The following is a 14,741-nucleotide window of genomic DNA, read 5'->3' on the forward strand; positions in this document are numbered from 1 at the left end:
CAAGCTGCTATGCCAGGTTCCTCTAAGAGAAAATGTGCAGCTCTTAAAAAATTATACAAAGATCAAAAAAAATCAAAGAATCATTCATCAGGATCGCTGCAGTTCCTGACCACACAGTACATGATTTATTTAATCTTAATATATTCCATAAAGAGCCCCCATATTTCCATAAATATGTCATATCTACCTAATACATAGTAATGAAGCTGCTCCAAGGGTAAATAAATAAGATCTAAGCTCAGCAAGCCAATGTTTATCAAAGGGAGATATAGAGATATTGAGTCCTTTAAAGTACCATTCTTCACAGCAATCACAACCAAGTTAGGCAATTTATAACTTGTCAGGTCAATTAGAAGTCCCAAGAGACCTGTGTGTGTGTGCGCGCGCGTGCGAGTGGGAGAGCACGAGATGAAGTCAGTTGGCCCGAGTGCGGGAGAGGGCATCAGCAGGGGCACAACTGAGTGTCTCCAAGTGCGAGTGCATTAGTGTTGGCTTGTGCACGGGGACAGGTGTGTGCTGGGCACGGGCCTGCATGTGCAAGTCTTGTACCGTGCAGCATTTATCCTACGACAGGAGCCAACACTTGCTCCGCTTCCCTTGACGAAGAAATGACAGCTCTCAGAAGGCTATGGCTTTGGATTCACATGCCCAATGAAACAAATTTTCTGAAATAATGTTTGTGTCACTTTGGATCATTTTGAAATTTTGCTTCAAAGTTATTTTTCTCCTCTTGAAATGTGTATAGTCTTTTTTTTTACAGTGCTCTACTTCGTTCTCTCATGCATCAGGTCATAGTGTGACATAAAGAGAAAAATATTCTCTTATTTGATTTTCTCTTATGTTATTTTATTTTTTTTAAATCATTAAAAGCAACTGCTAATTAGTATAGCTTGAAGCATCTTATTTTCTAAATCAGTGCCTCACGTCTGTGTTATAATTAAACAGTTTGACAAAATCAATAATAATAGAATATTTTGACTGTGTCATAATATGACATGTCATTATGCACTAGTACTACTATTATGTATATTATGACATGACTTGACATGATATGACATGCCATTATGCACTACCTCTACTGATATGCCATGGAATAATGTAATAATAATAAAAATAACATTAAACTGAAAAACAAAATCCACTTTGAAATAAATGTTTTGCCTAGAAATGAATTTTCTAATCTTTGCAAAATTAAATTTTCTCAAATCTGGCGGGCGGGGGCTCTTCCATTTCAAGGGGAGCTCTGAACGTGTTTGCATTGAAGACGATTCAGAGCGAAAGCGAAATTAGACATGTCATGAGAATTTCTCTCAAGATGGAAATCCAGAGTTTTGATCATTTCTGGATGACACAGGACTTACTACTCTACTCCTGTGTGCTCGGGGTGGGTCTGAGCGTGCAGAGGTGTGTACGTGCGTGTGCGTCCCTGAAGCTGGCAGGCGGATGTGCGCATGCACCTTCCCATGGGTGTGCGATGGTGCGTGTGCAGCCGCCCGTCTTTCCATGGGCCCAGAGTTAAAAGTGCTGAAACGACCTTGTCTCTGTGCAGGGTCAGGGGTTTCGGGGAACGGGATTTCACCCTGCTGAGAGCCATGGCAAGAGGCACCACGAAAAAGGTCTCTGACCTTTTCTGTTAAAATACAGAAAAAGGGATAAACACAGCTCAAGTGTTCAAACAAACCAATCTGAAGGAATCTCAGTGGTGCCCCTTCCTCCTTTTCCCTTTAGATAGGGGATCTTATAAAAGAAACGCCTGGGCCTGGCCACCTTTGCGATGACAGTAAAGAGATTTAATTGTGCTGCTTGAGGGAAAGGGAACAATTCGAGGAGGTGGCTGGAGATGCCCCTGTGGTTCCCCTTCCACGAGGAAAGGGGAAAGAAAGGAGCCGCGGAGAAACCCAGCACAGCACGTGGTCCTGTCTGCCCCTCCGGCGGGTACCACAGGGCTGAGGCTGCTGGAGCAGAAAGGACGTGCTGCCCGGATCGGGGTGAGGGCAGGGCTGGGCCTGGTGGGTTGCGGGGAAGGAGGAATTTGGTCCATCTGCGTCCAGGCTGCACCCGGCTGGCATGGGGTCCGGAGCAGCAGGTGCACCGCGGAGGAGGTGAGGTCCTTTCCGAGTCTCCCTGGCGCGGCCCCATCCTGTGCAAGACCGCTGTTAGCACTCTCCCGAGGAGCTGCAAGCACACGTGGCGCGCAGAGCCAGCTCCTCGGCAAATTAGGACGTGTCTTGACAGACAGGAAGATGCATGCGACCGGGCATCTTGCTGACATCAGAACAGCGAAGGCTTCATTTGCAAGCTCTTGCATGTGGAAGGACAGCATGTTGCTCCTATTTCATATGCATTTTTACAGGAATACAGTGCTCATTCCCATCTCCTGGAGATGCACAGCAGTTGAGAAAACATCCCTAGCAAGTCATTAGCGTGCCAGGTGCTTAAAAATCAGGGTCCGTCCTGTTTCACACGCGCCACGGTTCTGAAGGTGCCTCTTCCATGTGCACGTCATTAAGAAAAATCAGTGTTTGCTGGCATGTGGGCAGGAGGTTTAGCAGCCTGGAGACTGAAGCCGAAATCAGCCGTGTGCACAGGGGAGCGTGGAGCCAGTCAGATAAGGGGCTGGCTGGAATTTGGAGCCATTTCTAACGAACTCCTGTCTCCAACAATCCTACAGCAGCCCCAAATGGTCGCAGATAAGAGGGCTGCCAGGTGAAAGATCTCCCCCTGCCTTATTTATTCCACAAACATGCATCATTTTTCATGTTTCCAAAAGATAAGGCTCCCATCAAGGGATGTGAAAGGCAGCAGCGCAGCAGGGATCGGGAGAGGATGATCAGGGAGGAAGGCTGCCTTGCGAGTCAGAGCTGTGGCTGCGAGTGGAGTGGCGCATCCACGCGTGCACAGCCACGGACGTTTCAAGATGCGCACCTCTGCAAACGGCCTCGTTCTCCATGGGGCAGAGCATCTGCCGGGCCTCTGACACCCTGCACACCGTGTCCCAGTGTCCGAGCCCCCGGCGATGTGCAGGCCCTTCTCCGAGGCCTGTGCCGGTCTCCCGGGAGTATCCCCCTCCCCTCCGGCTCTCCATCCTCCAAGCCATCGGGCTGCCTGCTTCCCCCGATTTGGCCGCGTCTCCTCCTGTGCTGGCAAGCAGGAGAAACCCTCCGCCCCGCGCACTTGGCCTGCAGTCTGTGCCTCAGCACGCAGCGCCAGCCTGACTTTCGTTCAGCCTCCTTCTCTTGGGAAGAAGAAAGTCTCTTCTATAGTTCGCCAGCCACACCTGTCAATATGGGAAGTGGGCATCGCCACGCAGCCAGCATCTTGGGCCTGCTACTGGGCTGGGCGCGTTTATGGCCGGCATCGGACGTGCTCGGAGCATGCCAATTGCATTATGCACGTCTTGGCACCGTGCGGCCGCGGCGTCTCCGCTGCCAGCTGCACTGCGCTCTCCAGCACGTCGTGCATCTTCGTGACAGCTGAATACCTGGGACCAGCGCCTCGGCGCCCCTCTTGGCAGCCCGCGCCGTCAGAAGGATGGCTGCTGGCGCCCCGTGCACACAATCGCTCACACACAGAGGAGCCACAGAAATGCACTGTCTGAGCGCCTTTCCGAGGGGCCTGCCATGCCCCGGTCGCTATGGTGAAGCCAGCCGAGCGTGGCCTGTGATGCTTCGCCACCTCGGACCGATCAAAGCCACCGAGAGTCAGACCCGGGCCCGCGGCTCCTTGTGACCTGCCTTTCCAGCTGGGGCAGGAGCACACCGCGTCCCAGCCCCCGAGGCTCCTTCCCACTGCGGGGCTGTGGAGAGGCTCTCCGACCATGGGTCCCGATTTGCATCTGCGCGGGGCTTTGCCTGAGTTGCTCCCGATATGTGCGTGGCGGGATGGCGCGTGTGGCACGTCCTCTGCCCGCGTTTCCTCCCTCGTGCTTTCGCTGGGCTCAGGCTGCTGCATGGTTGCACCCTGCTGCTCTGCTCTGGGTGACGTCTGTGCCCCTTCCTCCACGTGCAAGGGGCTCTGTCCCCCGGCGTCCCGTCACTGCGGGGTAGAGGAGACGGGCCTTCACGGCCATCTCTCCTGGGCCAGCTCAGAGCCTCAGGGATGCTCCCAGTTGGAGCAGGAGCCTCTGCAGCTTGCTCCTCTCCCAAAAGCCGGAGCAAAGCACCGCGCCATCTGAATTTGTGCCCACACTGACAGCCTGGCGCACGGGGAAGGGTAGATGCTGCCTCTCCAGTCTCGGAGCTGGCGTCCCGGCCAGGCCGATGACTGGGGGGCTCAGGGAGCCAGAGGCCTGGGCTCTCCGGGGTGGCTCCAAGCTGGCCCGGCTGCCTCCAGATGCCCAAGAAGCGCCTGAAGCCATCAGCACACCGCCCGTGTCCCCTCCAGCGGCCGGTCTGCATGCAGCCTGCTGCCGGGATCCTCCCTCCATGCCCACGGCCCGGGTGCAAGGAGGAACCGATCCCTCGTGCCCAGCTCCTCGGCGCCAGGCACGGTGCCGGCTCCGAGGAAGCGCAGCGGAGGTTACCTGGCAGCAAGGGCTCTCCTTGGGCCACCATGTCCACAGCCATGAAAGCAAATGAGGGCGTTTGATCCAAATTGCATTTCCTCTCGCAGTCGGGAGGGTGACAGCATATTAAAGCCGACAACGCTCCACGGCTGCTCTTCTGCCTGATTTTTTAATTAAAAAACTACGGAGCAAACAAATATCCTGCTCCGGAGTAGCTCTGCCGAGACCCATCGCCAGCTCCATTTCCATCCGTGCACTTCCTCGGGAAAGTTTATTTCTTAAGCAGAAAAGAGAAGACGTCCCGCCCCAGGCCCGAGCCGTTAGCATTGGGTAGAAGTTTGAAGTGAAAGGCAGCTGGCAACCTCCGCCAGCCCATGAAATGATATTAACATTTTATTATTCTAAGGTGAGCTTTTTAAAACGGAATTTTAAATGTTACCCTGCTGTTCCAGAACACAAAAACCTTTAATTTTATGCAAATGAACAGCAAGGAGCTGAGCGCTTAATGTAAACGAACACTTTCTTTGTAGGAGAGGTTGGAAGAGAAAAAAAAATTCCCAGGGATTCTTTAATTGCTGTCTGAAATTATGTAAATCCCACCGCTAGGCAGAACGCAATTATCCCGTGCCCCTCTCTGCCAGCATTGCTAATGTCTAACAAAATATCGGTGGGTGACATTTAGTCGAGGTAATGCAAATGAGAATTAATTTTTTTCCAAGACAAAGGGCAGCTAAAAGATCACCTCATTCATATACAGTAAAGGGGGGCGAAGAGAGACAAAACCAGGGGGCTCTGGCGGGGGGGGGGGCGCGGCCGCACAGGGAAGAAATGTGGCAGGGGAAAAAGTTGTGGCCGCAGAGGCCAAAGCGAGCAGGAAGAGGCCCGAGGCCCGGGGGTTTGTTCATGGTAAAGGAAATCAGTGCGTGTGTGCACACGCGTGTGTGCTGTGCTCGGGGAGGCAATGGCATAGGGAACCGGATCAAAACCCTCTTGGCTCTGCCTGGTGCTGTCTGGGGACTGCTCGTAATTCATCACCTAGTTGTGCTGATAACCACCAATAATTCTGTTACCTATTCAGACTGCAGGTTTTGCAACACAATTAGCAAAGGGGCTTCGTTAGCGCCGAGCCTTTTGTGATGGGAAGGGTGCTCGGGGGCAGCACGGGGGCGGGGCGCTCCGGTCTGAGATGTTCCCAGCTCCCCAGGTTTGCCTGGACTAGCGGCACTGCCCGGGGAACGTGCACCCCTGACGCTGGGGACAGACGGGGCCGTGTTTCGTGGGATTTCTCCTTTCTTTCTGGTTCTCAAACCCACGGTTTGCACCGCCTCCCACCCTGCGGCCCCACGAGGCAACCGCTCCTCACCTTCGTGCAGGGAACCAGAGGGAGCAAGGGGCAGGTGCCGGGTGCAGGAGCCTGGGGGTGGGCTTGGCACTGACTACCTGCAGTGGGGTTGCCCCTCCAAGCCTTCCTCCAGGCAAACAAGCACATCCTCTGACGGCCTGGGGCCACGGCCTACTGCTGCCCCGCAGAGGCAGGGACACCTGGGATGCACCTGGGAAGCACCTCCCTGTGTCTGGCGGTGCGAGGGGTCCTCCGGGCTCATGGCGAGCGGGCCCGGCCCTTGCAATCCAAGATGCGGAGTCTGCAGGATGCCGCGCCTGTCTCCAAGCTGCTGCCTCAACGGGACACGTCGATGGGATGTGCTTGGAGCTGTGCAGAGGCGGGAAACTTTGCAGGTGTGGGGCCTAAGACCGCCTTCCCACACACATGAGTAGCTGTGCACACTCAGAGGGAGTGCTTGTGCAAGAAGGTCGTGTTGTGGAAGCGTTTCCAGCAGGAATTTTCCTGGGCTGCCTTGAGAGCCATTCAAGCGTGCTGCGGGTCACACTGTTAGGGGTGCAAAAAACGTGATTCACACAATAAACTCAGAGACATTACATAGGAGCCCATGGCGTTAGAAACTTTTGGACCTGTCGCGGTCTCTCCGAGCATTTTGCAGCAGCAGAATTGCTCCTGTATGTTTCTGTAGTCAAACAAGCATGAGAGCGATGGGCTGGCACTTTCGGACGGGTGCGAGAGTCTATGCAAGCATGCCGCGAGTCTACAATGGTGGAGAGCCACTGGTTTGTAGGAGGCGGCTGGAAACAGGGCTCCGTGCACTTCCACCACCTACCTCCAGGTCTGAGGCAGCCCCGGTGCCGACTCCTGGGGCAACCGATTCCACTTCTCTTTCCGTGACACAGGAAGGCAGCGGGGAGAGAGGCAGCAGGCAGGGATCGTGCGGGACGTGGGCACCGGCAGTGAGCTGCCAGCGCAGGCATGGCCGGCCCGGGGACGGGAACCCGCACGGGAAGAGGGCTGCACGTGCCAGGTGCCCAGCGCGGTCTCAGCATGTTGGACCGGGCCGTGAAGGGCGTCTGTAACCAGGCCTCTCCCTGCAGACCGCCCACTCGCAAGCCTGGCCGGAGCCAGGCTCCGTCCCAGGGTGCCAGCCAGGCCCGGCGTGCGTCCGCGCGGCCCCATCTTTCCTCTGCCGTGCTTGTCCGACTGCCTCCAAACCGCACGCCCGCAGCCAGCTTCCGTCCGGGCTCCCCAGCGCTCAGGCATGGGCAAGTGGGAGAGGACGGGAGACTCCCCTGGAAACCTTGGACCTCTTTCCACATCTGGTCTCATGCTGCCGAAGCGAGTGGACGAAGCCTCCTTAACTGAGGGTTAGAAAATCCGTTCCAAAGCTGTCGGGTGCGAAGAGGCCTTTCAGGAACGTCCTCGCTCTGCAGCCTCCGCTCACGACGGGCTCAGTGCTGCGAGTTCCCCTAACACGTCACGGGCGCGGTGCACGCAGCGATCGCCGGTGGACAGAAAGCAGCAGCGAGGACGGAGAACACAATGGCGTTTAAAATATGTAGCTTGCTGCTGGGGCCTTTCCTCTCCCGCTCCCGCGCGGCGGCCTGCGCCTGCAGCCAGGCAGGTCAACTGCTATTTGTCAAAGGGAGCCGTGTCCGTGGCCCCAGGCGCAGCGCTGATCACAGCACTGCACCCTCTGAACTGACCCAGGCATTTAGCCTTTTCCGAGAAATATTTACAGAAAGGTCAGCAAATGCTTTGTGACAAGATGCTAGCACGTCCCTAACCCGCTCCCTTCCCGCTCGCTGCCACGCGCTGTCCTCCAGGCACAGAGCAGACCGGAGCAGGCAGCGCTCCCTGCTCGGGCTTGTGACCGACATGTCGATGCTGCGTGAGCACCGCTGGGCCCACGCGTGCTCCGGCGCGGCCCGGCCACGGCCATTTCTCCCCGTGGAAGAATCGGTGTCGTAGCGCACGCCATGCTTCACACTGGTTATCTGTGTCTGCTAATCCTTGCGGCCCCGGCCTGATCTCAGTCCTGCTGGTGCATCCGAGTCCTGATTTGAAGCTTCTTGAGATCAGGCCTATCCAACCCCCCCGTTTGAGCCATGCCCTGCGGTTGCTGGCGTCCCAGCCCCGGCTCGAGCTGTATTTTGGGCAGCCACAAGCCTGAGGGAGACGTGGGGGCCGTGATGGAGACCCGGTGCAGAGAGGACCTAGTGCAATGCTGTGACGAAGAGCAGAAGCGCGCTGCGTGCGTGCAGCAGCAGAGGAACCACGGGAAGGGGGCACAGCCGTGCCGTGGCCCACGGCGGAGGTGGAGTCCAGTTCAGGCCTCCACGAGCTCTGAGACGGACTGGGACAAACTGGAAAGTGTTCAGAAGAGAGCGGCAGGCAGGATTCGTGCCCGGGAAAGCCTGCGCCGCCGCGCACCCGAGAGGAGGTTAGGAGAGACCCTGGTCCTGACACAGGCGCGTCTCTGCTGAGAGGCGGTTTCTAGTCGCGGGATCTCTTCCAGCTGGCAGGTGAAGGCAAAGCGATCTCCGATGGCTGGAAAGGGAAGGGCGACGTGGAGATGAGAAATACCACAGAGATTTTTGTAACAGCACGGGCCACGAGCCCTGAAACCGGAGGACCCGGGGCACGGTGGACTCTCGCCTGAGCCCCGCACGCCGCAGACGGGATGCTCCCGCGCCACCAGGTCGTGCGGACGCGGGAGGGCCAGCGCTCTGCGTCCGTCCCCGGGGCAGAGCGGCTGCGCTCGGGTCTCTGCAGCAGGACCCGTGCGGGCTCCCGTCGAAGCCGTGCCGGCCGCCTTCCCCCGACGGCACCACTTAGCGCATGACCCCGCGGGCAGCCTGTCTGTCTGTCTGCGTGTCTCGCTCTCATTGTGCCCAGCGCCTCGGATCTAGGCCTGGTCTAGACCCAGGGCTGAGCCTCACGCTGTGCCAGTTGGGGGAGAGGTGCAAGGGCAGGAAACCCCAGGCCCGTCGGCCTCACGCACCAGGCAGCAGGAGGAGGAGGAGGTCCACGGGGACATGCCGCACCGCGATGCGCCAAGCGGATGAAGGCAGCTCCGATCAGGCCACAGCCCCAGCCCCAGCCCCAGCCCGCGCTGCAGGAGCGGTGTCCATGCATTGCAATTGCAAGCAGGGTGGGAAGAAATGCACTCCAAATGTATGATTACAGGAGGGTTTTTTAATTTTATGTCGGTGGCTGAGTTGTGCTCTCCCTCCGAAGGATTAGAGGGATAATTCTATTACCATTTAGTAACAAGATTAAAAGAGCCAGTTATCCAGTTACAGAGGCCTGTGGAAACGAGTGGTGGCATGCTAGCGGTCTGGGGATACGGGCCGGTCCGTGACTGATGCACCCCGTCACGTCGGAGCGCAGCGGGGAGCACGCGGGGACTCCGGGGCAGGAAGGACACGGAGGGAGAGCATTTCCGTGGGGAGCGCGGCGCGGCGCGGCCGGAGAACAAGGAAGGCAGGGAAAATAAAGTGGCGATGACGGCTCCGCAAAGCAGCTGAGCGCAGGTGCCTCAAGCAGAGCTGGCTCTAGGGGGGCTGAGACTCTGGACGGGGAGCCCAGGCCTGGTGACTTCCACCCCGGCCATTAATGAGCAGTTGCACAATTCATCAGCTCGCTCCTTGCTCCAAGCTACCTGCAAGCCTCCGCCTCGGGCATGCCCCAGCCCAGGCCACGGCGAGGTTAGCAACACGCTGGTGCGGCCGGTCGCGTAGGGTGCTCGGTGTCCACAGGCCTCGTGGAAGCAAAGCGGCACGGACGGTGATGGTGCCTTACACACCAGGCCAACACTGCCTGGTGCTTCGCAGTGCAGTTCAGGGGATGGCCGAGCACTTGAACTTGAAACGGGCTTTTCATGAGTGTTCATGCTGGTCAATCTTGTTCCCTAAAATATTAGCAGCAAGTGATTGCCAAGGGGCCGTGGACATGAGCGGGGGGGTGCGCTGATGAGCGTGGACGGGGAGGTGGCTCCAGCGTGGACCCGGCCCCCTCCCGCCGTCTGAGACCTCCCTGCAAAGGGAGAAAAAGGCAGTGCACTTTACACCCAGACAAATAGCCTGAAAGCAGCCAGGGCTAAGAACTAGCAATCACTGGCACTGTTGTGTATATCGTCTGTGCTGATTAACTGATTAATTGATATTTAATTGATTGCCCTGTCAGCACAGGACTTTAGCATGCCCTGATTGTCTCACTGACTCTTATTAAAATGTCTGAGGAACATTTAGTATAAATCCATAGAAACTGTAGAAACAAAAGGCGGGGAAAAAGGTGCTGGCGGTAACGAGGAGCTGAGCCGTGCGGCCGCCCAGGCAAGGTGCCGACGTGGGGGGCAGGGGATGCCCACCCGCACCCTGAGGACAGCCTCGCTGCCTCGGCAAGAATAATTGTTGGGAAGAAAACGAAGTTCCCCTGATTAGCTGAGAGCAGCAGATCCCTGTTCTGATTGCATCCGAGCCCGCAGCGCCTTCCTTGCTACTTCAGGGCATCCTAATTACTTCCCAGCATTTGCACGATGCAAGTGCGACGCTGTTTGTGTCTCAAAGGCGATGCCGGGGAACAGGGTGCCCAGTGCAGTCGGCTCCTGCCCAGCCGCACGCCCCTGCGTCCTGCACCGCAGGCGTGCATTTCAGCTCGCAGGCGGCGTGCAAGCCCCGTGGGCTGCCCGTTGCCAGGAGCTGCTTTGGGCCCAGCGAAGCAAGCGCCCCGTGCCCAGGTGCGCTGCGGGGTTCGCCCTCCGCTCAGGCCGCTGCCCGGCTTCAGGGGCCCGGGTCCGTGTCCGTACAGCCCTTGTTTTCATGGTTGTCAACAGCTCCTCTAAAGTCTTCCCTCTTGGTAGAGTTACAGCCTGTAGCAATCTGTCCTTTTCTCCTCAAACAAGCCCTTTATAGGCTTGTTCTTGTTAAATTTATGGGTTGTTGGGTGAAACATTAGGAAACATTACATCAAAAATGTGGAAAGCTTCTCGCGGTCTGAACCGAGGGCCGTGGCAAACACTGGCTGCTGAGATATGGCTCTGACAAGCCTTTTCTTCACCGGGACCAGAGCTCCTAAATAATACTGGCCAGCGCGAGAGGCCCGGACGGACGGGGGCTTTGCCTGGCGGCTGGCGCTTGCCTGGCGGCATGGTCCCAGGACCCCCGGCGCCGCCGCCTGATTAATGAAGCTACGGGGGACATTGTGGAGCAAGCAGATCTGTAAAAGGCAAGCAAGCAGGTGCGGTGGCAAAGCCTCAGAGCTCGCCGCAGGGACAACGCTGCAGCCGGGCTCGAAACCAAGTATGAAAAATTCCAGATTTACATTTGGAATTGAATTTTCAGGCGAGTCACCAGACAATTGTAACAACGTTGTCGTGGTGCATTAGTTTAATGTCCACTTGAATCCCTGACCCCAGGGGCTGAAAAGTACCGAGTCTAGAAACAGATGATATTTTCCATGCAACATGACAGAGGGGCTGTGGTCGCCTCTAAATGCAATTTTACGTTCACTTATGGAAATGCATTGTTCCTTGGCTACTTTAAAAAAGAAACCAATATATGTTCTCTTGAAAGGGGTTAGACCTCAATTATTTTAAAGCCATTGTGTAGGGAAGCAGTGACATTAGCTGACAGCATTACAGAGCTGTACCAATGCTACCCCCTTGTGACCAGAACCTGTGAATCGACTCGTGCTGCTCGCGCCTCTCGTGCCGGGGTGGCTGGAGCGTGGGGAACCCCTCGCCGGCGACGACGGGGCAGCACAGGCGGATCGCGGAGGTGCTGCGCTGCTCAGCCCCGTGGCAGCTGGATCCACTGTGAATCGCCGCCCCGGGCCTCGCCCCTGGACCGGGCTGGGGTTTCTGCGCTTGCTCTGCCTCTCGAGCAGAAGGAAGCGCTGAGATGGGGTCTGCAGAGCTGTGTCCTCGCCAAGGGACGGAGCGAGGTGCAAATCCTTGGAGACCAGCGTGAGGCTCTGCCCGGGCGGGCTTCTGGGCCTGGCATTTATGGGCTAGCCCGAGGCAAAGAGCAAAGGCAGGGCGCTGGCCGGGACCTGCCCTGGGGTGGGCACAGGCCTGCTCCAGGACTGCAGGTCCAGCGCTGCACCCCGCAGCCGGGTCCTGCCTCGCTCCCGCCCCGGGGTCCGCGCCTCACCGGAGCGTTTGTCAGCGCTGGTGTGACTTCGCCCCGTGGGAAGGGGCCCGAGGCAGAGCCTGGGCGTTGGGTCTAGCCCTGCCAGGCAGCGTCGGGCTCCGTCTCTCTGCATTCGCCTGCTCACTCTTTGCATCTTGTTAATGAAAAGCATGGATGTAATTTCAATTAAAGATAATTACATATTTAAACTTAACATTAAATTCTGCACTAAAACAGAATTGCACGGAATCGCAGCGTGCAGCCGTGCTGCAAGGCAGCTCACGGGGGGAGACACTCTCCCGTGAGCCGGCACATCCTGTCAGCAGGATGCCTCCCCGCGTCCTCGCCGCTCTGGACAGGCGGGTTGAGTCCCAGCCACCCCCAAGCTGTACCAGCTGCTCTCTGAGCAATGTAGGCCGCAGCCTAGTGCCTCTGCACCGGCCCCTCTTGCAGCTGCCAGCCCACTCGGTGGGCACACGCGGGCCCTGGTGCAGCCCTGGCACACCTGCTCGAGTCCCGGAGCCCAGTGACGCCCGCTGCCATCCTCTCCTGGAGACCATCACAGAAGCAGCAAGCAGGAGGAGAGGGGTGGACCGAGACTCTGCACATGCGGGCCAAGCTGTTTGGGACAAACAATGGGGACCGAAGTGGGGAACTGCTTGCTTTGTCTGCTCCCCGCTGCACAACGGAGATGGGGCCAGCAGCTCCGGCCCCACTGCGCCTGTCAGCATCGAAGGGCCGGTGCTGGACCGAGGGAGGAGGGATATCTGGCTTCTTGTGGCTTGTTGTTTTCTAGCTCGAGAACAATTAAAAATAGCTGGGGGAGCGTAGGTGGGCTGGCCTGTGAGTGGCATAACGCCTGCTAATTAGCAACTGGGTTTTAAAGCCGCAGCTGTTTTGCGGAGCTGCGAGAAGTCTCCAGCCCAGGCAGGAGCCCGTCCGCTACCCGAGCGGGGACGTCTGCGCAGGCCGTGAGCTCCTGCAGGGCACCGGGAAGGGAGCGCACACTCTCGTTAGCAGGGCACCACCTGTGCGGGATAGCGGTGCCCACATGCCTGCCTGTGAGGTGCAGCGTGGGCTGCTCGCGGGGCATCCACGTGTGTGCAGACACATGCGGTGGGGAGCAGGCCACGGCCTTGCAGGATGAGCAGCCTGTTCCCCGGTGCCCCCGGCACTCAGACACTCTGGTGACCTGGACCGAGCCCTGGGATTGTCCCCTGGGCAAGGGCTGGGGTCTGAGTGTCAAAGAGCATAAAGCGGTTGCACCCCAGAACCGGGCAGGGAGCTTGCGTGGGGGTGGAGAGCAGGGACCCTCGGCACGCCCGGGGCAAGGGGCAGAAGCACGTGGCTTCCCAAGCTCCGGTCTGGCGGCCTGGGCAGCAGGAGCAGGGCAATGTGCCTGGGGCCGGCGTGGCCCACGCAGAGAGAGTGAAGAACGCCGGCCTGGATGCTGCCCTCGTTCAGTTCCAGGGTGAACGCCCCCGTGGGGCCTTGGCTGCTCTCGGGCCCGTCTGGGAGGTGCCGGCGACCTGGGAAGAGGTGCTGTCCCATGGCTGCTCCGCGCCGCTGGGGTCCGTGCTCAGCCAGAGGGATGAGGCGGGCGGCCCGACAGGAGCTCCGAGTCCCGCTGAGGACTGAGCAGCGGGGCGGAGGATGCCCCCTGAGTCCTGTGTCCAGCTGTGGGCCCCCACTGCAGAAAGGATGTGGACACTGGAGAGAGTCCAGTGGAGGGCAAGGAAAATGGTTGTGGGGCTGGGGGACAGGACTGGTGAGGAGAGGCTGAGGGAAATGGGCTGATTGAGTCTGCAGAAGAGAAGACCGAGGGGGATTGAATAGCAGCCTTCACCTCCCTGCGGGGGGGCTGCAAAGAGGATGGAGCTGGGCTGGTCTCAGTGGGGGCAGGTGATAGAACAAGGAGCAATGGGCGCAAGCTGCAGCAAGGGAAGTTGAGGTTGGATATTAAGAAAAAATTTCTCCCGAGGAGGGTGGTGAAGCGCTGCAACAGGCTCCCCAAAGAGGCTGTGGACCCTCCATCCTTGGAGGTGTTTAAGACCCAGTAGACAAAGCCCTGGCTGGGATGATGTAGTTGGGGCTGGTCCTGCTCTGAGCAGGAGGTTGGACGGGATGTGACCCCTGAGCTCCCTTCCAGCCGTCTTCATCGGTGAATCTGTGACTACGATGCAGGCCCTGGCACCAGGCCCCGCGCAGGCTGCGGCCCCCAAGCCGACCTGCTCCTTCCAGCGCGCCAGGGCGCCTGCTCGCTGCTAAATGATTGCTGTTATCAAACTCTGACAAGTAGCATTAAAATTTATTAGCCAGCATAAAGTTTTATTTAAGGGATGGCTAGAGATTTAGTGGGCTTCGCGAGCCTGTGCTTCGGCTCTCTGTGTCACTCCTAATAACCACTCGACGTGCCGACACCCTGCCTCTGGTGAGACCGGCTTGGGCACTTGGCCATCTCTGCACCGGGGCGCGGACACGTCACGCGTGGCGCAGGGGAGGGTTTCTCTGGCTCCTTCCCCTGCTTCCTTTGCAGAAGCCGAGATTCGGGACCCTCCAGCCGGCACCCCTGTTCCCTGGAGCCCTCCTCCCTCGGCGAGATGCGGTATTATGCAAATCCTCCTGACAAGGTCCTCCCTGCTTTTGGGGAGGGAGCCGTGGCAGCACTTTCTGGTAATCGGGTTGGCAATCGTGAAATGCACAACGTGCCGGCTGCCGCCTAAATCCCGGAGCCACTAATAGTTTCCTGCCTGCTAAA

The sequence above is a fragment of the Gavialis gangeticus genome, unplaced genomic scaffold (genome assembly GCF_001723915.1).
Source record: "Gavialis gangeticus isolate Ggan-Ray unplaced genomic scaffold, GavGan_comp1, whole genome shotgun sequence".
NCBI lineage: Eukaryota > Metazoa > Chordata > Crocodylia > Gavialidae > Gavialis > Gavialis gangeticus.